This window comes from Staurois parvus, unplaced genomic scaffold, assembly GCF_062004578.1.
Source record: "Staurois parvus isolate SC_StPar_1 unplaced genomic scaffold, SC_StPar_1.0 ptg001506l, whole genome shotgun sequence".
NCBI classification, from domain to species: domain Eukaryota; kingdom Metazoa; phylum Chordata; class Amphibia; order Anura; family Ranidae; genus Staurois; species Staurois parvus.
The window spans coordinates 13,991-39,190 of record NW_028319302.1 but is presented as its reverse complement, the minus strand read 5'-3'; the positions used below and the strand labels follow the sequence as shown (position 1 = coordinate 39,190).

General features: G+C 43.8%; 1 protein-coding gene across 1 annotated transcript in view; it reads left to right on the top strand.

Annotated features, from left to right (window-relative positions):
- Positions 1 to 7,317: 7,317 nt before the first annotated feature.
- The window catches only part of LOC149435446 (kelch-like ECH-associated protein 1), a 29,054-nt gene continuing 11,171 nt past the window's right edge, over positions 7,318 to 25,200 (top strand). Inside the window, exon 1 of the mRNA XM_089662626.1 lies at positions 7,318 to 7,438. The gene's annotated coding sequence lies outside the window, so the exon portion shown is untranslated. The remainder of the gene's footprint in view (positions 7,439 to 25,200) is intronic.

The window sequence follows — 25,200 nt, the reverse complement described above, 5'->3', positions numbered from 1 at the left end:
GACATAGGACGGCCAGTGAACTCGGCCAGTGTGAGGATACCGTGGGTTTGAGGGACAGGTGAGTGTTTGTTTTTTAAAAAGTCAGCAGCTCCCACACCTAAGCATCTGAGACAATCTGTCCAAACATCCAGAAAGGTTAAGAAATGTCCACACTTTCTGGAAAGTGGTGGTGCACCTTGATGCAGAAGAAGACTAGTCCCAGGATTTGGCAAATTTTGAGTGTCAGGATTTAAAGGTGGATGGGGGATCCAAACGTGGGGGTCGAGGGAGAGAAAAAACAAAAGGGACATTTAATGGAGAAGAAGGGAGAACAATCTATTCCTTCAGCTTCTTCCACTGAGGAAGTTGGTGCTCTTGCCACCAGTAGCATCCTTGATAATGTTGTCAAAAGTTGGTCTGAAGAGACAGTGTCTCTCGAACGCCCTTTGCTACACAAGGGTTCTGCAGTTCAGCACCTAAGCCAGAGTACTGACGTAGTTCACGTGAAAAAGGTGGGGTGTTTCTGGCAAACTGTTGCAATTATACTTTAACAGCCATTTGCCCCTTGCATTCTTAAAGTGCGGAATCATCTTTTTCAGAAGTTAGCTCTCTTTTAATTGATTTTGACTAGTTTTGAAAGTAAAATCATGGCCAGAATCAGACATAGAACAGGGCAGGCAGGACACTGTCAGATCTGCAGTAGGGATAGACCACTTCTGCACAAAATCCTCCCTAAATGGACACAAGGGTAATATGTGTTTAGGGAGTAGAAACAACTTGTGAAAATGTTTCTAACCTCCATAGAGAAATGGTAGGACAAGCAGGTACTAAAAGAAAGTCTTTTATTGATCCTAGACTGGAAACTGCACTTGTAGAGGCAACAGACTGATCCTCAAGTTTCTGTGTCCTGTAATTTGAGAGTAATAGTAGTAGACTGAGCTCTTCAGGGGAAAGCTCATCAGTCAAGGACTAGAGTGACTCTGAATCAAACAGAGTCTCTGCAGCTGGTGGCTCAGAATTTGCGCAGGCCATGGGCAAATCAGATATAGAGTTTGCAGTAGAAGATGTGGGAACTCTGTTGTTTGACAAGTTTACTAGCCTGAAACCTTTTATAGATGAACAACAGATCACATGTCACTCAAACATATGTTTAACACGGACAGCGTGGCAAAGAGACAGCTAGAGACCACTAAGGAGAGACTGCAGGAGACTCCTGAGGAGAGAACGGAGGCGGACAGGTGTCCGAGGCACTTCCAGCACACTTCCACTAAACCTAGTCTCTATTTCTGCCACCATGAACCCGAGCTGTGCCTGCTGCAGCAAGATTGTCTACCCGACTGAGAAAGTCAACTGCCTGGACAAGTCCCGCAACATCCTTTTGGTGAACTGTTGACCAATATCATCTGCATAAAATATGTTGCTATGTGTTAGAAAGAGAGGAGGATTTTTAGTATTGATATAGCCCCTGAGAAGCAACACCAGTTACCATTAGCAATGTCGCTTAACGCCTGTGAAGGAACACCGGTTACTATTACAACGTTGCACACTGGGATAGTCACAAAAGCGCATACGACCATCCTAGAGATAGGTGGTCATGGGATGACGGTGAGTGCAGAGCCATGTGGGGCACCAGTCTGAGCACAATGGAGCACCTGTCACTTTATTACAGAGTTCACAATTAAGGATTTAGCACCTTTGCACTTTATCTTCACATACTGAGACTGAGTACTAATACCAGTATAGCAAATGTTTATTGTATATCACAAATTATTTACTTATTGTCACTGAGATTGTTTGTTTGCATGGCCCAAGCGCAGTCTATATGGTATTTATAAAATGGATGTAACCAATAAGAATAGAGCAGTCATAATACAGTACATAGGTAGTAAAGTAGTATATAGTTACATAGTCTGACTGAAAAAAGACACAAGTCCATCTAGTTCAACCTATAAAAGGGGGAAAAAAATATACAATCCTATATACACAATCCTATAGTATACCCACAGTTGATCCAGAGGAAGGCATAAAAAATAATAAAGCATGATCCAATTTGCTCCAGCAGGGGAAAGAAATCCTTCCTGATCCCCCAAGAGGCAATCGAATATTCCCTGGAGCAAATTTACCTCTAAATGTTAGTATCCAGTTATTTTGTGTACATTTAGAAAAGAATCCAGGCCTTTTTTAAAACAATCTACAGAACCATCTCTTGAGGGAGTCTATTACACATTTTCACCACTCTTACTGTGAAGAAGCCTTTTCCGTATTTGGAGATTAAATCTCTTGTAAAGAGTGCCCCCTTGTCCTCTGTGATGACCTTAAAGTGAATAACTCTACACCGAGTTCACTATATGAACCACTGATGTATTTATACATGGAGATCACATCCCCCCTTATGTATTATACATGGAGATCACATCCCCCCTTATGTATTATACATGGAGATCATATCCCCCCCTTATGTATTATACATGGAGATCATATCCCCCCCTTATGTATTATACATGGAGATCATATCCCCCCTTATGTATTATAAATGGAGATCATATCCCCCTTATGTATTATACATGGAGATCATATCCCCCCTTATGTATTATACATGGTGATCATATCCCCCCTTATGTATTATACATGGAGATCATATCCCCCCCTTATGTATTATACATGGAGATCATATCCCCCCTTATGTATTATACATGGTGATCATATCCCCCCTTATGTATTATAGATGGTGATCATATCCCCCCTTATGTATTATACATGGTGATCATATCCCCCCTTATGTATTATACATGTTGATCATATCCCCCCTTAATCTCCTCTTCTCAAGAGAAAATAAATTCAGTTCCTCTAATCTTTCCTCATAGCTGAGCTCATTATTATTATTATACAGGATTTATATGGCGCCAACAGTTTGCTCAGCGCTTTACAATATAACGGGAGACAATACAGCAACAATACAGTTCAATGCAAGAGAGTTAGGAGGGCCCTGCTCCTTGGAGCTTACAATCTAGTATGCACCACATACTAGCACATTATGACATACTTATCTTTCAAACAAAGTCTTACAGCAGCGCACTGTCAACACTGCCTGGGCTCTCATCTTCTCCCAGACTTCCTTCGGAGTTTGCGTATTTTGGCTGTTTGGCCGGGATGCGATAATATTACTCCTGCACATGTATGTGCATTGAGGTTGGCTTGTAAGTTGGAGACATCCTGTAAGGAAGTTATTCCACTGCATAGCTTGGTGTCATCTGCAAAGACTGAAATAGTACTTTTAATCCCAGACCCTATATCATTTAAAAATATATTAAAAAGTAAGGGTCCCAACACTGAACCTTGGGGTACACCACTGACAATCCTCGACCATTCAGAGTATGAATCATTAACCACTACTCTCTGAATTCCATCTTTTAGTCAGTTTTCTATCCATTTACAAACTTATTTTTCCAAGCCTGTAGACTTTTTTACACATTAGCCGTGTGTGGGGAACTGTGTCAAACGCTTTTGCAAAATCCAAGTATACCACGTCCACAGCCACCTAAGGTTTTGCTCATCTCATAGAAAAGAAATCCGATTTGACTTCTGTCTTTCATGAATTTATGCTGTTACTTAAACAATTTTTTCTAACAAGAACTCATTTATGTGGTCTTTTATTAAACTCTCCAGTATCATCCTGACTATACTTGGTAAAGACGTTGACCCCTTTTTAAATATAGGCACCACATTGACCTTACACCAATCCATTGGTACCAGGGGCGGACTGACCATTTGGAAACTTGGGCACTGCCTGAGGGCCTGGGGTCAGTAGCGGGCCCCATGAGATGCCCCTGGTACCTTTTTCATAGGCTTTTTTGAGTTTGAGCAAGGGCACAGGGGCCGCATGATCCCCTATTGCCCGGGGGCCCCATGAGTCGTCAGTCCGCCCCTGATTGGTACTATGCCAGTCATTAACTAAATATAAGATACAAAGGCTTTGAAATAACAGAGCTCAATTCTTTGAGGATCTGTGGGTGTATGCCATCTGGTCCAGGTGCTTTATTCTGTGTAAATATTTCTGGACCATATCAATATTGTGCCATTGCGGATCATTTTGGGCTGCATCAATACCATGTCCATTATGGACAAGAGCTCCTCCTTTGTATACACAGAGCTGAAGAAGGTATTTAATAAGTTTGCCTTCTCTTTGTCCCCAGTCACTCACTCTAGGTTGTTTTGTAAAGGGCCTACATGCTCGGACCGGACCTTTTTACTATTAATATATTTGAAAACATTTTAGGGGTTTGTTCTACTTCCTTTTGCAATCTGTTGTTCATTTTGAATTTTTGCGTCCTTGATTTCCTTTTTACATAGTCTGTTATATTCTTTAGAACATTTAAACGATGATAGCGGTTCTTTGTTTTTATATTTTTTTAAATCTTTTCATATTACTTTTAGCTTTTTTAACTTTGGACGTGAGCCACAAAGGTTTAATTTTTAGTCTTTTATACTTATTGTCCATGGGAATATAATTTGCAGTGTATTTACATATATTTTTTTTTTAAGAATTCCCATTTCTGTCCTGTGTTCTTCGATGCCAATATTCCCTCCCAAGCTAAGTCTTTGAGAGCAACCCTCATCCTTTGGAAAATTTGCTCTCTTAAAGTTGAGTGTTTTTATCTCTACCGTATGTGCTTGTTTACTTCCAACATTAAATGAAATCACATGTTCATTGCTACCCATATGTTCTTTTATATGAATATTAGTAATAAGCTCTGCATGGTTTGAGATTACCAGGTCCAGCAGAGCATCATTCCTAGTCGGGACCTCTACGAACTTTATCATAAAATTGTCCTGTAGTAGGTTTATAACTTTTTATCCTTGAACTGTTCCAGCAGTGGCAATACTCCAAATAATGTCATGGTAGTTCAAATCCCCCATTATTATCACTGTCCCAGCCTTTGCTGCCCTATCTGCACAAGTTGCTCATTAATACTTGGGGCCCTTTAACAAACTCTAAAGATTAACTTTGAATTATGCACATCCATCTGCAGTTCCACCCAGGGTGGACTGACAACTCATGGGGCCCCCAGGCAATAGGGGATCATGGGGTCCCTGCCCAAGCTCAAAAAAAACCTATGAAAAAGGTACCAGGGGCATCTCATGGGGCCCCCTACTGTCCCCGGGCCCTCGGGCTGTGCCCGAGTTTCCAAATAGTCAGTCCGCCCCTGGATGTGCCTATGCATGACAGTGTTCATTCCCCCTACACATGGTGCATATTGCAGTGAGAACAATAATTGTAGCACCAGAGATCCTGGGTAAACCTAAACTGATGACCTGTAGGAGTTTTCAAAGTGTCTATGGCAAATATAGGGTACTGAAGTTTGTTGCCATTTCATGGGTGCACACAGTTTAAAGATTTGACAGGTTGGGTATCTACTTACTTGGTGCAACCTCATCTCTTATATTTAACAAAAATTGGGAAATATATTGCAGCTGTGTGCCCTAAAATCAACTTTAGTGTATTTTTTTTAACAAAAATGTTGTGTTTCCCTAGCCAATGCGCTAATATCATGTAACATAAAAAATTGGAACTACCCCTATTTTATTCTTGAAGGCATTTGCTTTCAGAAAATACACTATATTGCAAAATGTATTGGGGCACCTCCCCCAAATCATTGGATTCAGGTGTTCCAATCACTTCCACGGTCACAGGTATAAAAAAAATCAAGCCCCTAGGCATGCAGACTGCTTCTACAAACATTTGTGAAAGAATGGGTCGCTCTCAGGAGCTCAGTGACTCCAAGCGTGGTCCCGTGATAGGTTGTCATCTGTGTAATAAGTCCATCCGTGACATTTCCTGGCTACTAAATATTCCACGGTCAACTGTTAGTGTATTATAACAAAGTGGAAGCAACTGGGAACAACAGCAACTCAGACATGAAGTGGTAGGCCACGTAAAATGACAGAGCGGGGTCAGCACATGCTGAAGCGCACAGTGCGCAGAACTCTCCAACTGTCTGCAGAGTCAATAGGTAAAGACCTCCAAACTTGGTGTGGCCTTCAGATTAGCACAACAGTGCGTAGAGAGCTTCATGGAATGGGTTTCCATAGCCGAGCAGCTGCATCCAAGCCTTACATCACCAAGTGCAATGCAAAGCTTTGTTTGCAGTGGTGTAAAGCACGCCGCCACTGGACTCTAGAACAGTGGAGATGTGTTCTCTGGTGTGATCAATCACGCTTCTCTGGCAATCCGACGTGTCTGAGTTTGGCGGTTGCCAGAACGGTACTTGCAGGACTGCATTGTGCCAAGTGTAAAGTTTGGTGGATGGAGGATTATGGTGTGGGGTTGTTTTTCAGGGGTTGGGCTTGGCCCCCTAGTTCCAGTGAAGGGAACTCTTAAGGCCTCAGCATACCAAGACATTTCGGACAATTTCATGCTCCCAACTTTGTGGGAACAGTTTGGGGATGGCCCCTTCCCGTTCCAACATGACTGTGCACCAGTGCACAAAGCAAGGTCCATAAAGACATGGAGCCAGTTTGGGGTGGAGGAACATGACTGGCCTGCACAGAGTCCTGACCTCAACCTGATAGAACACCTTTGGGATGAATTAGAGTGGAGACTGTGAGCCAGGACTCCTCCCCCGACATCAGTACCTGACCTCACAAATGCACTTCTGGAAGAATGGTCCAACCTTCCCATAGACACCCTCCTAAACCTTGTGGACGGCCTTCCCAGAAGGGTTGAAGCTGTTATATCTGCAAAGGGCGGGGCCAACTCAATATTGAACCCTACGGACTAAGACTGGGATGCCATTAAAATTCATGTGTGTGGAAAGGCCGGCCGATGCTTTTGGCAATACAGTGTATATATATATCGTGTTTGGGTGCCGTAATCTTCAGGCCTAAAATTACTTTTTAAATGTGTTCACAAAACGTCTGTGGCGGCATAAGGGCCGGTTCACAGCACAACGTTTGCGCTCAGAGTTTTGCGCATTCCGGCACGATGTGGTCCTGCTGAGCCGAGTGGTTAGGTGGCCGTGAACGCCTCCGTGTTTGCCAGATGCATATGAAGGTGCCACGATTGAGGGTGACGGGTCCCCTTGTGGGAAACATGTTTCCTGCAGTGCTGTGAATGGGCCCCAAAAGTCAGCATTTGTGTGGGAAATGTCTAGCTGGGAGGCGTCAGCCCGGATCTAGCCTGGCCAATGACAGTCCATTGGAGCTCTGGACTCAGTCTGGTCTCATGAGCATCAGCTGCTCCGCTTGAACTTTCACTTCCCCGAGCGTTCCCGCCCCCTCCGCTCCAGCCACTCACAAAGCTTCTTCAACCCCGTGACGTTCCGCGCCCGCCCAGCTGTGTGCTGTGACGAGCGGAGTCCCGCCCCTGACATCTTATTGTGACGCTGCTGGGTCCTGCTGCTTAGTCACGGTGACTGCTCAAGACTATGGCGGGGGCGGAGGAGACCAGCTCCGGGGGCCGGTAAGAGATCGGGGCGAGTGGGACTGGTGCCAAGATGGGGGGGGCAGGCCTGTGAGAGCGGACGGAAGATACATAGTAAGGGGGGGATAACGATGAAGGGGGAGGAGAGCAGATCTGACCAGAGACTCCGGGCTGCGGAAGGATCGGCGTATACACCGGGGATAGGACGGGGGATGTTCCGGGTCTCGTTATGGCACATAGGGAGCAGTGGGCAGCTGGGGAGGGGGACAGGAGGCTCTGCTGGTGGACTGTAGGCTGCGATAGGACAGGGTAGGGGTGGACTGTAGGCTGCGGTAGGACAGGGTAGAGGTGGGCTGTAGGACAGGGTAGGGGTGGGCTGTAGGCTGCGGTAGGACAGGGTAGGGGTGGGCTGTAGGCTGCGGTAGGACAGGGTAGGGGTGGGCTGTAGGCTGCGGTAGGACAGGGTAGAGGTGGGCTGTAGGCTGCGGTAGGACAGGGTAGGGGTGGACTGTAGGCTGCGGTAGGACAGGGTAGAGGTGGACTGTAGGCTGTGGTAGGACAGGGTAGAGGTGGACTGTAGGCTGCGGTAGGACAGGGTAGGGGTGGACTGTAGGCTGCGATAGGACAGGGTAGAGGTGGACTGTAGGCTGCGGTAGGACAGGGTAGGGGTGGGCTGTAGGCTGCGGTAGGACAGGGTGGAGGTGGACTGTAGGCTGCGGTAGGACAGGGTAGGGGTGGACTGTAGGCTGCGGTAGGACAGGGTAGGGGTGGACTGTAGGCTGCGGTAGGACAGGGTAGGGGTGGACTGTAGGCTGCGGTAGGACAGGGTAGGGGTGGACTGTAGGCTGCGGTAGGACAGGGTAGGGGTGGACTGTAGGCTGCGGTAGGACAGGGTAGGGGTGGACTGTAGGCTGCGGTAGGACAGGGTAGGGGTGGACTGTAGGCTGCGGTAGGACAGGGTAGGGGTGGACTGTAGGCTGCGGTAGGACAGGGTAGGGGTGGGCTGTAGGCTGCGGTAGGACAGGGTAGGGGTGGGCTGTAGGCTGCGGTAGGACAGGGTAGGGGTGGACTGTAGGCTGCGGTAGGACAGGGTAGGGGTGGGCTGTAGGCTGCGGTAGGACAGGGTAGAGGTGGACTGTAGGCTGCGGTAGGACAGGGTAGGGGTGGACTGTAGGCTGCGGTAGGACAGGGTAGGGGTGGACTGTAGGCTGCGGTAGGACAGGGTAGAGGTGGACTGTAGGCTGCGGTAGGACAGGGTAGGGGTGGACTGTAGGCTGCGATAGGACAGGGTAGGGGTGGACTGTAGGCTGCGGTAGGACAGGGTAGGGGTGGGCTGTAGGCTGCGGTAGGACAGGGTAGGGGTGGACTGTAGGCTGCGGTAGGACAGGGTGGCGGTGGGCTGTAGGCTGCGGTAGGACAGGGTGGAGGTGGGCTGTAGGCTGCGGTAGGACAGGGTGGCGGTGGGCTGTAGGCTGCGGTAGGACAGGGTGGCGGTGGACTGTAGGCTGCGGTAGGACAGGGTGGAGGTGGACTGTAGGCTGCGGTAGGACAGGGTAGGGGTGGACTGTAGGCTGCGGTAGGACAGGGTGGAGGTGGACTGTAGGCTGCGGTAGGACAGGGTGGAGGTGGACTGTAGGCTGCGGTAGGACAGGGTGGAGGTGGACTGTAGGCTGCGGTAGGACAGGGTGGCGTGGACTGTAGGCTGCGGTAGGACAGGGTGGCGGTGGACTGTAGGCTGCGGTAGGACAGGGTGGCGGTGGACTGTAGGCTGCGGTAGGACAGGGTGGCGTGGACTGTAGGCTGCGGTAGGACAGGGTGGAGGTGGGCTGTAGGCTGCGGTAGGACAGGGTGGCGGTGGACTGTAGGCTGCGGTAGGACAGGGTGGAGGTGGACTGTAGGCTGCGGTAGGACAGGGTGGAGGTGGACTGTAGGCTGCGGTAGGACAGGGTGGACGTGGACTGTAGGCTGCGGTAGGACAGGGTAGAGGTAGGCTGCGGTAGGACAGGGTAGAGGTGGGCTGTAGGCTGCGGTAGGACAGGGTGGAGGTGGGCTGTAGGCTGCGGTAGGACAGGGTGGCGGTGGACTGTAGGCTGCGGTAGGACAGGGTGGAGGTGGACTGTAGGCTGCGGTAGGACAGGGTGGACGTGGACTGTAGGCTGCGGTAGGACAGGGTGGAGGTGGACTGTAGGCTGCGGTAGGACAGGGTAGAGGTAGGCTGCGGTAGGACAGGGTAGAGGTAGGCTGCGGTAGGACAGGGTAGAGGTAGGCTGCGGTAGGACAGGGTGGAGGTGGACTGTAGGCTGCGGTAGGACAGGGTGGAGGTGGACTGTAGGCTGCGGTAGGACAGGGTAGAGGTGGGCTGTAGGCTGCGGTAGGACAGGGTGGAGGTGGACTGTAGGCTGTGGTAGGGCAGGGAAGTTGTGTTGTGGTATAAAAGGGTAATAGTGGAGAGGCAGGCTGTAGTCTGTGGGCACACTGTGGTAGGACAGTGTAGGTTACATGGATGGAATAACGGCAATGACGATGGATAAACAGTATGAAGCTTATAAGGGTGATTTGTGTGGCTAGCTGAGTAGGTATTGGTTAGTCAAGAAAGGAAAATAACCAGTTAAGCCTAGTATACACGATCAGAAAATTGTACGAAAATTACCGATTTCAAATCAATTGTATGTTAATCAGATTGTTAGCACACAGCTTTCGTCTGAAAATATTCAAAGGGACAAGCACATTTTTTCTTGTACTGTGCCAGATCGCACGATCATTTAATCAGTACAGATTTTGTCCGAAAATACAATACATTTCATCGCTTTCAAATTTTTAATCTGTTGTACAAAAAAATTTTGTAACTAGTAACCTCTTCACTTTCAATATGAGACTAGCATGCCAAAAAAAATGGAAGATCTGATATTCTCCTCGTGTGTACGGGGCCTTAGGTACTAGGTTGGGAATGACAGAGCTCTAATGTACAGATTGTATAGATAAGTTATAGTCTGAACGTGTCCATCTAGTACAACCAATAGAAAGATACACACATACATAGAAAACCACCGTATACAAAACCCTATCCCCACAGTGTAGGATGACAGTGCAGTATGTGTACTGTGTAGAAGGGAACACAATGGTGGAGTTGTACCTGGTAGACGGGTAGAGAAGAAACTAGAAGGAATGTGGAATGGTGGGAAATAGTCCTAAAGGCTGAGTCACAGCCATTCCTGGAAGCAGTTACCTGGTAAAATGTTCTGCTCCAGCTTAGTCATCGTGTGTGTTACACTTTCAGTCGGAGACAGAAAAACAAACTGCACTGAATTTCATTGCGAATATTCTCGAAAAGGTATTTAAGTTAACTGGAAAAATGGATTAAACCTTGGAAAGCCTCTGATCTACAGGTTGTGGCAGTAGTTTCTTCTATGACCTTTGTGTGCTCCACTACCATCTTGTATAGTAAGCCGTACGGGGAAAAATGACATTTGTTACATTAATTTTTTTTAAATGTGTGTCCACTGAGGTTTCTCCTGAGATGTGTTGAGGTTCCATGGATAAGAGAAGCAACTAAGGATACTTTAACCAGCAAACACCAGGGAAGGATTTTTTATATATATATTTATATATATATATATATATATATGTAACTTTCTACTTATTTATTTTTCATTTTCACACTTCTTATGGTTCATATGATTTTATGATTGTCACTAGTTTCAATGGTTTTATTTAGACATATATATTTTTATAGATCTTTTGTGTTTGTGTTTGTCAATTGCCCCTGTGACTCCTCCACCTGCATAGGGGAGTGTCCAGGACGGCCCATGTGACCTTTGGTTCAACTAGTAGTGAGCATATAAAAGAGGGAGCAGACATTTGGTCAGTTGGCTCTGAGGAAGAAGCAAGTCCTCGAAATGCGTCAGCCTATTGGATGTCTACACTCCCCATTGCGGACTGTTACTCAGCGCGGTGTTGACCCAGCTGGTCTTTTATGATGTGCCTTTGACCTTATTGTCGTTTGTGAGTACAACACCTATTTTATTTCTTATTAAACATTTTTTATGGTAATGCACTAGGCCTGTGCGCCCTCTTTGTTCTTTCCTCATTAAGGCTACTTTAACACTGATCCGCAGATGAGTTTTTGCCACGCTTTCTGAGCATTTTTTAAAAGCCGCATGACGTAAGGTGGGAATACGCGATTAGAAAATCGACCGATCGGTCATCCGACGACCAAGAGGCGTTCGTTCGTTGGTTGAAATCGTGGCCCACATTAACCAATTTAAAAAAAATCATTTGGGCAATACGTAGTGTTGACGTCTTCCGTACAAGTGGAAGTGATGCGGTGTGCATGTGAGCCACGCCCTTCCGGCCAGAACGAGCGATATACACAACAATGACCAGCAATGAGTATAATATCATTTATTACATGACCTATATATATAAATAGTGATACATCAAATATAATCTGCACAATTCTGGTTTCATCATCTCATTAGGAAAATCTACTTTTAACATTTGGATTTTTCGTTCGTGTTTACGAAGATTCCTTGGACATAAACATCCGGGTCATCTTCTGTTTCCGCTCATGCGTGATAGCGCTTGATAGATTTATTTATTTATTTATTTTTGCATGACCGTCATACCAACGCATAGAAAATCAGTCGTTTGTATACGAAACGACAATTTTTCACTGTTCAACTGGATTTTTTCGTTCACAATATCGTTATCGGTTAAAACATCCTGCTCATCAACATCGAGAAAATCGTTCGATCAGTGGTTCCGCAAAATGTTTTGTAGGATTTTCTTATCGTGTGTACGGGGCATTTGGGACTGCACTAAGAAAACGCTTCTCAGAGGCATTTTTAGGTGTTTTCCATTGATTTCAATGGGAAGAGGCTTTTTTTTTTTTTTTTTAACTGAACAACCAGGCTCCAGAGATGTTGCAAGCAGGAGTTTTGACGGAAGGACAACGCCCCAGTGTGAAAACATACATTGGCATACATAGGAAAGCATTTTTCTTGAGCTTTTCAGGCGCTTTTTTTTTAAATGCAAAAGAACTTCAAAAACTTCTCAGTGTGAAAGTAGCTTAAAGCGGAGTTCCAGTCTCCTCGGCACTTTTCTACAAAAAGCATCTCCATGATTCTCTTCAGTTGCAGGATATAATTAGGACAGTGTTCTAAGTGTATGCCGTTTACCTTACTTGGAAATGTGACATTCCTCAGCAGGATCCCACCAGGCAGGCAGCAGCCATTACTAGTGTGGGCATCTGAAGCCAGCTCCTACTTTCTTCTGGATTCGGTGCAGCTGGCTACACAGCATGCACCTCCTGATCTCGCGCTGTAAGGACACAGCATGGCACACTGTGTTGTTTGTAAGTTGCCGTAACAATGGAGGCTGTGACGGAATATCCCGCCCTGTTATGGCAACCTTTCAATCGGTCCTCCCGATAACATCACTTCCGGTCAAGAAATACAGCGAGACTTCACCATTAGGCTTCCCAAAGACACCTGGGAAAACCAATGGAGATTTCACAAGAGACCTAGGGAATCGCCTAATGACGAAATCGCCTAGGTGGCCGGACCGGAAGTGCAGGATACTGACAGCAAAAAAAGGTATTTAGAAATAAATAAAAATATCCCATAACAGACTGTTCGGCGGGTGGGCATTGTGTGGCAAGGATCATGAAAAAAAGGGCGGAAGTCCGCTTTAAGGTGAAGTATTGTCATATAGTTGGAATGGGGAGAGAAAAAGCTGGTTGATATCGGCCTCAGTGGGAACATGAATGGCGTCGTATGGCAGAAGTATAAAAACATGCAAGGTGGTCCAGCTTTACACAACACAAAAAAAAGGGTCAACATGCATCAGAAACTCCGTTATTGTACATTACAGTAGCTGAGAATAAGAAATGATTTGCCAAAGGCTTTAACCACTTCCCAACCGGCCGTTGTATATAAACGGCCAGATGGTGGCAGTGCAGGGTCGGGTGGCTGTTTATAAACGGCCTCCCCACACCCTGCTTGAGCACCGCGATCCGGTGCCCGCTGTGTCCTCCGGAAGCAGTGAAACACCGATTGCCGGACGGGACCTCTACGAGGTCCCGATCATGTGATCACTGATTGGCCAATCAGTGATCACATGCAAAGTAGTAAGCAAGATGTCACTTGTGACATCATTACTTACTATGTGTGAAATCTGTGAATGATCACAGAGGTCACATGGTACAGGGCTATTCACAACAGCCTTGTACCATGTGACAAGCTGTGACCAATCACAGCTCACTCAGTACTTCTCAATGACTGCAAGAATGCAGACAGAGAGAAATGATTACTTTTACATCCTATATGGGTGTAAAAGCAATCAGTGTAAAAAAAAAAAAAATCTTCATCACCCCCCACAAGTAGTACAGTGTCACCATGGTGACACTACTGCTAGGGTGACAGTATGTAAAAAAAAAAGTAATATAAAAATATAAAATAAAAATGTTTACAAATTATAATTTTTGGTTATAAACTAATTTGGATTTTTTTTTTTTTTTTTTACTAAAAAGATAACGGAATAAATTTTGGCCAAGATTTATGATGAAATATTATTTCTTTGCAAAATTTTATAAAAAAAAAAACAAAACTTATTTTTTCAAAATTTTTGGACTTTTTCATTTACATAGCAAAAAAAATAAAAATCCCAGTGGTGAATAAATACCACCAAAATAAAGCTTCATCTGTCTCCAAAAAATGGTAAAAAATTAATTTGGGTACAGTGTTGCATGACTGCGCAATTGTCATTCAAAGTGTGATAGCACTGAAAGCTGAAAATTGCCCTGGAGAAGAAGGGGGTAAAAGTGTCTGGACTGGAAGTGGTTAAATCTAGAAGGGTTACCGTGTTCATTTCAACTAAGCCAATGATATTCTCCTTTCTTTGGAGAGTCCGATGAATTCCTTTGGAAAACAGGATTTAGCAATTTGCATCTCACGTCTTTGATCCAAGTCGCTTGCTTTACAGTATCTGAATATACGATCCATAAAAAAAAAAAGAAAAAAGGTGCCCATTAACCACTTGATACTCAGGCCAATTCTGACATCCCTCATTTTTTGCTAGAAAATTACTTAGCATCCCCAAACATACATTTCTGAAAGCAGAGGCCCTGGAGTCTGATGTGTGTGTCTGTTGTCTGTTGCAAATGCTGTCTGTTGCAAATTTTTTTTGTCTCACAAATTTCTGCAGACATTTACCAAATGCAAATTTTCAGGAAGAAATACATTTAAATGCATTTTAGTGCGCACACAGATAATTTTTGAGCTGAGTAAATAGTTACCATGTCAAGTAGGGATGTATAGGTGTCGATCTGAGTATTTTCAAGAGTACTCGTGAAAATGCTCCGGAAACCGGTACTTTGCGGTTCGATTTGCGTCAATAGAAATTGCACTGCAAAGATTAGCATGTGATTTGAACAGGAATGCAATTCCCGTCCAAATCGCATGCGGTTTCCCCACTGCTCCTGTGTGAACCCATGCTTGTCATAGCCCGAGTTCACACAGGAGCAGTGCGGGAAACATCCCTGCAGGCATCCCATGCTGAGCGGAGAGTGGGCGTGTGGGGATGTATACTATGGAAGCAGATGCTCCATATTCTCAGTGGTAGAAGAGGAGAGAAAGTGGCGAGGATTTGACATTCCTGCTGCTTTCTCTCCTCTCCTTGCAGGTATGATGGTTTGGGCTGGAGGGCTTTTGATTACTATGACAGCCTGGGCTCACACAGGAGCAGTGGGGAAACTGCATGCAATTGGGACAGGAATCACATTCCTGTTCAAATCGCATGCTATTCTTTTGTGGTGCAATTTGCGTCTATACATTTTGTATTGATTCAACTCACACTGCAAAGTATTGGTTATCGATATTGGCAAGTACTTGACTGAAATCATTGGTACTCATACTCGCCAAGTTAAAAAAAAAAAAACAGTATGGGTGCATCCCTGATGTCAGGATTTAAAAATTTGAATGGCCATGAAATGACGACAAACTACGGTACAAAAAAAATATCTCCATAGCCTTTACAGTTTACTAGTTCAGAGATAAATATGAGCTCTGGTGCAATAATTATTGCTCTCACTTTGACATTTGCAATGATACGCAATGTGTGGTGCAGTCACTGTTTACATATGCATTTGGGACCTACATGCACATTCGCATTTGCACGTCAGCAGAGGTGGACTGGGGCATATTAAATATTTTCCTTCATTCATTGTATTTAACCACTTGCCCTCCTGAGGATTTACCCCCCTTAATGACCAGGCCTCTTTTTGCTACTCGGAGCTGCACTAATTCAACTGATAATTGCGCGGTCATGCAATGCTGCACCCAAACAAAATTTACATTCTTTTTTTCACACAAATAGAGCTTTCTTTCGGGGGTATTTGATCACCTGTGCGCTTTTTTATTTTTCACGCTATAAACAAAAAAAAAGGCCAAAAATTTTGAAGAAAAACAATATTTTTTACTTTCAGCTATAAAAAAATATATAGTAAACTCAAAGTTAGTTATAAATTTAGGCCAAAATATATTCTGCTCCATGTTTTTGGTAAAAAAATCCCAATAAGTGTATATCGATTGCTTTGTGTGAACGTTATAGCGTCTACAAACTATGGTATAAATACTGCAATTTCCACCATTTTTTTGCTATACAGTGCTGCACTAGTTTAACGGATAATTGTGCGGTCATGCAATACGGTACATAAATGAAGTTTACATCCTTTTTTTTTTTTTTTTTTTTTTTTTCCCCACAAATTGAGCTTTCTTTTCGTGGTATTTGTTCGCCTGTGCGGTTTTTGTTTTTTGCGCTATAAAAAAAAAAGGCTGAAAATTTTGAGGGAAAAAAAATATTTTGGACTTTTTGCTATAAAACATGTCCAGTGAAAAAAAATTTAAAAATCAAATTTAGTCATAAATTTCATCCAAAATGCATTCTGCGACATGTCTTTGCTAAAAAAAAACCCCAATACGTGTAAATTAATTGGTTTACGTGAAAGTTATAGTGTTTACAAATGGCGGGAAAGATACTGGGATTTTTAGTTTTTTTTTTTTTTTTTTTTATACTAATAATGGCGGCGATCAGCGACGGACATTCTGACATTGGGGGGTACTGACTTGGGGTCACTGACATCCCCAGTGACACCAATACAGTGATCAGTGCAAAAAAAAAACACTGACACTGTACTAATGGCACTGGGGAGGAAGGGGTTAAGTTAATTATTCAGGGAAAGGGTTAACTGTGTGAGGGGAGTGTTTTACTAGTGGGCGGGGGTGTGTACTGCAGGGAACACCGCTGATCGGGAGAGAGAAACTCTTCTGTCCCGATCAGCATGTCCTCGAGCTGTCAGGGAACTGACAGAAAGCACAGCTACTGCAGCTGTGCTCTCTGTCAGCGATTTCCGCCTATCGCCGGGACATAGCCGGTAACGACCGGCTGTGACCCGGCGACTGACATCCGCGGCTGTGATCGGCGGGACAGGTAGGGCGGCGGCGTGCGCCCTGCCACCGCATTTATACAGTGGCTGGGCGGCATGTGGTTAAACATTTTTTACACGGTTTCTTTAATTTTTGTATTCAATTTTATTGCTATTACAAGGAATGAACAGCATCCTTAGTGATAGCTGGAGCAGTGATAGGTACTCTTTATTAAGAGACTCCCTTGATCTCTAAAGCATCTGATCTATCTGAGATTGGTTTGATCAGCTGTTTACTTTGGCTTTTAACAGCCAGTAAACAAAGAACTGAAACTGTGAGAAAATCTTCGTTTTGCTTCTGGGAACTTTTGTCACCGAGGAAGGGAAGGAGTGGATGTTCCTCCCTGTCCTCTGTCTGCAGCCGGTCTTACCATGTGTGGTGGTCCTTGGCTCTCCAGTGGAATGGGGTGGTTTAGGAACGTTCCCAGCCCTGTAAAAGTGATCAGGCTGCTGTAGAGGGGCTCAGATCTATTTTACAGTAAAGCCTACCACCAGCTGAAAATGTTGATACCAGGATCATGGATGCACCTGTACAGAGATATGATGTAAGGGGGGGATATGATCCATGTATAATACGTAAGGGGGAATATGATCTCCATGTACAAGACATAAGGGGGATATGATCTCCATGTACAAGACATAAGGGGGGATATGATCTCCATGTACAAGACATAAGGGGGGATATGATCTCCATGTATAATACATAAGGGGGGATATGATCTCCATGTATAATACATAAGGGGGGATATGATCACCATGTATAATACATAAGGGGGGATATGATCACCATGTATAATACATAAGGGGGGATATGATCACCATGTATAATACATAAGGGGGGATATGATCTCCATGTACAAGACATAAGGGGGGATATGATCTCCATGTATAATACATAAGGGGGGATATGATCTCCATGTATAATACATAAGGGGGGGATATGATCACCATGTGTAAGACATAAGGGGGGGATATGATCACCATGTGTAAGACATAAGGGGGGGATATGATCACCATGTGTAAGACATAAGGGGGGGATATGATCACCATGTGTAAGACATAAGGGGGGGATATGATCACCATGTGTAATACATAAGGGGGGATATGATCACCATGTATAATACATAAGGGGGGATATGATCTCCATGTATAAATACATCAGTGGTTCATATAGTGAACTCGGTGTAGAGCTATTCACCCTGAGGTCATCACAGAGGACAAGGGGGCACTCTTTACGTCTGGAGGAAAAGAAATGTAATCTCCAAACACGGAAAGGTTTCTTCACAGTAAGAGCTCTGAAAATATGGAATAGACTCCCTCAAGAGTTGGTTCTGGCCAGCTCAGTGGATTGCTTAAAAAAAGTCCTGGATTGTTTCCTAGATACACAGAATATAACTGGATATAACATTTATAGGTAAAGTTGATCCAGGGAATATCCGATTGCCTCTCGGGGATCAGGAAGGAATTTGTTTCCCTGCAGGAGCAAATTGGATTGTGCTGTGCTGGGTTTTTTTTTTTTTGCCTTCCTCTGGATCAACTGTGGGTATAGGATTATAACTTTTTTTTTTTTTTTTTCTATGGTTGAACTGGATAGACTTTTGTCTTTTTTCAGTCATACTAACTATGTAACTATGTCTGATCCTCTAAAGATTGGACAAGTCTGCATGAGTATGTGGAAAGAAAACATTTTCAATTTGATTTGCAGATCTGTTTATTCATCCCTAATGAATAACATTTCCTGTAAAACCTTTTTAATACATGCTGCCAAGTTTGACAAGTAAATAGTTTAAGACCCTGCCAAATTTTCAATACTGACGTAGGTGTGACGGGATCTTGGCTTCAATGCCTAAAAATTGCCAGCCTCTGGTATCATTACAGAGGAGAATTCCAGCCCTTGCTGTCAGTAAATGTACCAAGGAAACCTTTCATGCTTTGGTGCTGGCCTCTGATGTCATATGTTGCAACCTAATGTGTCTGTAATATTAGAATGCCAACCTCTGGATGCATATTCTAATAATATCTTCTGAAAAGGTCTGTATGCCGTCAGAGAGAATAATTGCATGTGTTTGGCACATGGTCCTCTGCAGTATGGTGTCCAAGACCTACACTTGTGTAACTTCGATTTTTGGAAGTTTCTAAAGTTTGTGTAGATGCGAAGCAGAGCAGTCTTGCACAATTCATCAATCATCATTGGAAATCTCAGGTCAGTTGATAATCGGCTCCAGTCTTTGTTGGAGAATGAAGAGCAGAGGCAGCTACATGCTGTGGCATCCGTCTTTGTTTGAAGAGGAGTATTAAATGGCTTTTTTTTTTTTTTCCTTTTCAAAATCATACTTGCCTAGGTGGATGCAACATTGGTCCCCTGCCAGCTCCAAGTGTGAGAACTCTGTGATCACATGACCTCTGATTGCTCAGTTCTCCCTGCCACTCTGAGCAGAGAGTGGTGACTGACAGTCACTACTCTCTGCTCTGCCTCTCCAGCATTCATTGGAGCGCTGGGCTGTGGAGGGGGAGGGATCAGGTGGCTCAAGCTCTCCGCGGCTCGCTGAGTGGCTGAGCCAGTTGCCACTCCAGACTCTGGAGTGGATCCTGACTTTAAATTCGGGATCTTTCCCCAGCCTGGACCAGCTGAGTGACGTCACAGGAGTGCAGAACAAACTGCACTCCTGTGATCCACAGGAGAAGCACAGCCAAACCTCTTTTGGCTGTACTTCTCCTTTAAAACTTCCACTGAAGCTTTTAAGCCCCTATTCAACAAGCAGTGGCTAAAAGAAGTGCATAGCAATGGTTTGGGGGATTATTTAGGGATAGTGATCGTGTGAAGCCATTAATTATCACATAGTTGTTTGGCTTCTTTTTAAATCATAACACAAATCATCCAAATGGCCCGGATCAAAGGTTTCCATCCCCTGGAATGTTTGGCCTTGGTACAGACACACAAGGTGACACACACAGGTTAAAATGGCAATTAAAGGTTAATTTCCACATCTGTGGCTTTTTAACGCCTTGGCGCGAGCGTGCGCAAATTAGCGGCCCTACTGCACTGGGCTTTTTTCCGAGGGGACGCTAATTTGTGTTCCTGTCTTTGTGCTGGGAGCGCGTCGCTGATTTGATATCACAGTGATCATTCACTGTGAAGCCCCCCCCCCCTTGTTTTCTCTCTCTGAATGGAGGAGAGCGATACATTGTATCCCTCTGTCCTGTCAGAGTTAAAAAAAAGTGTTTGTAAAAAATAAAAATATCTAGATCAAGGTTTGATCTAGGTCAGTGCCAGGGTTAGTGTTTGGGTCAAAGGTCAGTATTTTTTATTTTTTGGCCAGGATTTTTTTTTGAAATTATTTTTAAATTCGTATCGGTGTCAGTGGCAGGATATAAAAAAAAAAAGCAAAATGCGCATTGTTTCTGGGCCGTACTACAGGTACAAACAACAAAAACTAACATACACATATGCGGTATTGCTGTGATTTTGTCAGGTGCAGGGGAAATAATTTTGGTTGTACTTTGGTTGTGATGGTAGCAAGAAATATTAAATAAAAAAAAAAAAATAAGCTTTTGTTTTTTTTTTTTTTTTTTTACTATTTTGGGTCCGTTTTCCTTTGATAGTAAAAAAAAAATCAGATATCCATTACCATTTACCACCAAATGAAAGCCAAATTTGTTCTGAAAGAAACTACCTGAATGCACAAAGTAGTTGTGGTGATATGTACAGTTTTGCTAACACATGTCAACGTTGCAAAATTGTGCTTAGGCATTAAGATTTGTTTTACCCTTAGGTGTAGCGGAGTTAAATTGCAATTAGTGTCAGTATATAAATCAGTGAGTTTGTTGGCTCTCACGTGAATGCGCTGAGCAGGCTAGATCCTGAGCCATGAGAAGCAGAAAAGAACTGTCAAGACCTGCATAACAAGGTAATGGAACTTTATAAAGCTGGGAAAAAGATATAAAAAGATATCTAAAGCCTTGAATATGCCAATCAGTACTGCTCAATCACTTATTAAGAAGTGGGAAATTCAGTGATCTCTTGATACCAAGCCAAGGTTGGTAAACCAAGAAAAATTGCAGCCACGACTGCCAGAATTGTTTAGGATACAAAGAAAAACCCACAGGAAACCTCAGGAGATATACAGGCTGCTCCGGAAAAAGACGGTGTGGTTGTTCCAAGAAGCACAATACAACAATACTTGAACAAACATGAGCTTCACGGTCGAGTCACCAGCAAGAAGCCTTTACTGCACTAATGCCACAAATGGTTACAATATACCGGACAACTCCCTGACATGCCTCACAGCTTCTGGCACACTGTAATCTGGAGTGAAGGGACCAAAATAGAGCTTTATGGTCAGAACTATAAGCGTTCTGTTTGGAGAGGTGTCAACAAGGTCTATAGTGACAAGAATACCATTCCCATTGTGAAGCATGGTGGTGGCTCACTGATGGTTTTTGGGGTGTGTGGGTTCTAAAGGCACGGGGAATCTTGTGAATATTGATGGAAAGATGAATGCAACATGTTATCAGAAAATACTGGTAGACAAATTGCATTCTTCTGCACAAAAGCTGCGCATGGGACACTCTTGGACTTCCCAGTACAAAAATGAGCACAAGGCCAAGTTGACCCTCCAGTGGTTACAGCAGAAAAAGGTGAAGGTTCTGGAGTGACCATCACAGTAGCTTGACCTTAATCTGTTCCAGCCTGGCTAATAGCAGAATGACGGCCGAGCGGGACTCTCGTCGATCCAGGTGGGCATCGTATGACGTCCTCCCTGGATTGCACTTCTCGTGTGCCTGCAGGGTTGCACTGTGACGAGATCCCTCACTGACTCTGTACCTTGGACACAGCCAATGACAGATCTGTATACCAGGCCGTTGCCAGTAGCATGTGACCTGCTGTGACCAATCACAGCAGGTCACATGATAATTGTAAACAATGAATGGCTTCCTTTCATGCCATCTATTGTATACAATTATCATGTAGCTAGCTGTGATTGGTCACAGTGATCACATATAAAGATTTGGCCAATCACAGCCCTTTGTTTCTATGATAAAATTTTGCAAACTGGTATTTTTTGACTGCACTGATGTGCATTGATGAGGCTGAACTGATAGGCAGCACTGATGAGGTGGCACAGATAGGTGGCACTGATGGGTGGCACTGCTGGGCACAGGTGGATGGCACTACTTGGTACTTGTAGGTGGCACTGCTTGGCACTGGTCATCAGTGCCGATCTCTTTTCTGACAATTGCTGGTTCTCTGCAGTACTTTCCTCGTGCTGTGACAGCGTGAGGAAAATGCAGCCGTTAACCTGCTCTGTCATTGGACACAGCTAATCACGTGGTAAAAGACTGCTGCGATTTGCCTTTTACCACATCACCGAGGTGCGCTCCTCTGGGGGCGCGCAGGAGGGCGCTTTGTGGGAGGACATCATGTGAAGCCCTCCCAGAACTAGACAACCGCACTGTAGCCGTCATTCGGCTATAGCCCGTTGTCAGGTGGTTAATATAGCAAAATATAAAAACCCAAGAGGTGATTAAATGCCACCAAAAGAAAGCTCTAGTTATGTGAACAAAATGATAAAAATTTAATTTTGAGTACAGCGTTGCATGACCGTGCAATTGTCATTCAAAGTGTGAGAGCCTGTGCAGGAAGGGGGTAAAAGTGCTCGGTATTGAAATGGTTAATATCGAGCCAATCTGGGGAGATCCTAAACATGCGGCTCATGCAAGGCGACCAAAGACTTTGCATGACCTGGAGGCGTTTTGCCAAGACGAATGGGAAGCTATACCACCTGCAAGAATTTAGGGCCTCATAGATCACTATTACAAAAGATTGCACACTGTTATTGATGCTAAAGGAGGCAATACATAGTATTAAGCACTAAGGGTATGCATACTTTTGAACAGTGCATACTCTGTGGCCCATAAACAAAAAAAATATTATAAAATAAAATGAACCTCATAGTTTTAGGTCTTCTGTATCATTTTTGTGTGCTGATTTTTGTTTTGTCTTTTTTGTGCAGAATAGTGATATACACATGGGCCCCCCATGCAATTGTATCAGTTGTTTTGCAAATCACTGTTGTTAATTGAATTAATGAGTGTGTGGATTCTGTATTATCTGTACCACTATATATTCCAAATGACTGTATTTGCGTGTTGTGCACTGTGTTTTTTTTTTTTTTTTTTTTTTTTTTTTTTTTTAAATAAAAGGATTTTAGAGTGACATCGGTTGTGCAGATCATCTTTATGGACTTCTCTAAAGATCTAACAACTATATCAACTGTATATTCGACAGACCAAAAAAAGAAAATAGACAAAAAAAATAACAAGTTAATTATTATGGTTTATTCATAAAGGACAGGTTCAATAATAACTAATAACTTCCCACCATCCCAGTGGCCCTTTAAAGTTTGGGGGGTGGGAAGGATCAGCGATCACATGACCACTGATTGGCTGCCGCAGGGGTCACATGATCAGGAGGTGACCCTACTGGTTGTTAGTGGAGACTAGGAGCTGTCCCTTGACAGCTCGATCTCTGTCCTGGGAACACACAGTGAGCGCACTCTCAGCCATGAAACATCAGCAGCTGCCAGTGACCCATATATGTAGTGTGGGGACATTAAAGCCCACCCATTTTTGCACCGTACATGTGTTCTGTGGGTAGCAAAAGATAAAAAAAAAATAGTCTCCCCCCCTCCTTTCCTTCTTAGTACAGTAAACTGCTACATGTATGGATCCTTATTTATATTTGCACTCGTGGATCCTTGCCATCCCTGATCGCTCCATGGCTGGTTTAAAAAAAAAGAAAGAAAAAAAAGCTAGTATTGAGCTGCAACAACATGCCATAGACTTGTATGGGGTGTTGCTCCTGCAGAACTATAGGGGGGGAAGGTGGTTGGCACTGTTTACTCTGCCGGGGACAAGGGGGGTGTTTAACAATTTGTGAACATATATTTAAAGAGTCTATTTAATAACAAGCACCACAGAGGGAACTGCACAGATACTAATTGACATTAACCATTTCCATACAGGGCAATTTTCCCCCTTCCTGCCCAGGCCAGTTTTCACGTTTCAGCGCTCTCACACTTTGAATGACAATTGAGCGGTCATACAACATTGTACCCAAACTAAAATTTTATCATTTTCTTCACACAACTTGAGCTTTATTTTGCTGGTGTTTTTATTTTTTGCTAAATTAACAAAAAAATACCAAAAATTTTGAAAAAAAAAACATGTTTTTTTTTGTTTATGTTATAAAAGTTTACAAATAAATAATTGTTCTTCATAAATTTAGGCCGAGATGTATTCTGCTACATGTCTTTGGTGAAAATAACCCAAATTAGGATGTATTATTTAGTCTGTAGGAAAGTTATAGAGTTCACAAACTATGGTATAGATCTGAATATTGATCAGTCCTGAAGTACTGACAGCCAATCTAATTTCTTGAGGTCCAAGAATGTCAGAACAGTACAGATATCCCCCAAATGACCCCTTTTTGTAGAGTAGACAGTCCGACGTACTTCATAAGAGGCATGGCGAGTTTTTTGAAGTTGTATTTTTTTGGTCATAATTTTTCGGAAAACGAAAAAATAAAAAAAAAATTCTTTTTTTTTTTTTTTTTTACATACTGTCACTAGTGCAGTACAGCGTCATCATATAACTGGCATGGCGGTGAACAGCGACACTGGTGACAGTATGGAAAAAAAAAAAAATATATTTTTTTATTATTATTTTTAATTTTTTATTACTTTATTTATTTTTTTTTACACAATTTGCTTATAGCAAAGAATTACTTTGCTATAAGCAAGCATTTACCTGAATGAAATCGATTCATTCAGGTTTTTTTTTTTTTTTTTTTTTTTTTGTGCTTAGCTGTGATTTGGCCACAACTAATCACATGACATGTGCATGTGACCTGCTGTGACCATTCACAGCTAGGCACTAGTATACAATGGATGGCATGAATGAAGCCATCCATTGTATACAACTGTCATGTGACCTGCTGTGATTGGTCACAGCAGGTCACATGGTACCGGAAACGGGGGCCGATACTCAGATCTGTCATCGGCTGTGTCCGAGGTACACGACCGGTGACAGATTGCGTGGCTCTGCAACCGCGCGAACTGCGCATGTGCGGGAAGACGCCAAATGGCGTACACCCCGGAAAGCTACAGCATGTTTGCCACCGCCAAACGTGTATAGGCCGGGCGGCTAATGGTTAATTTTTACCAGCATTGGAAGTGTTTTTGCTATGTAACAAACGAGGGTAAATCTCTCTTGACCAAAGCAATCAATCGGCTTCCCCACAGTTTCCATCTTGTTCTTA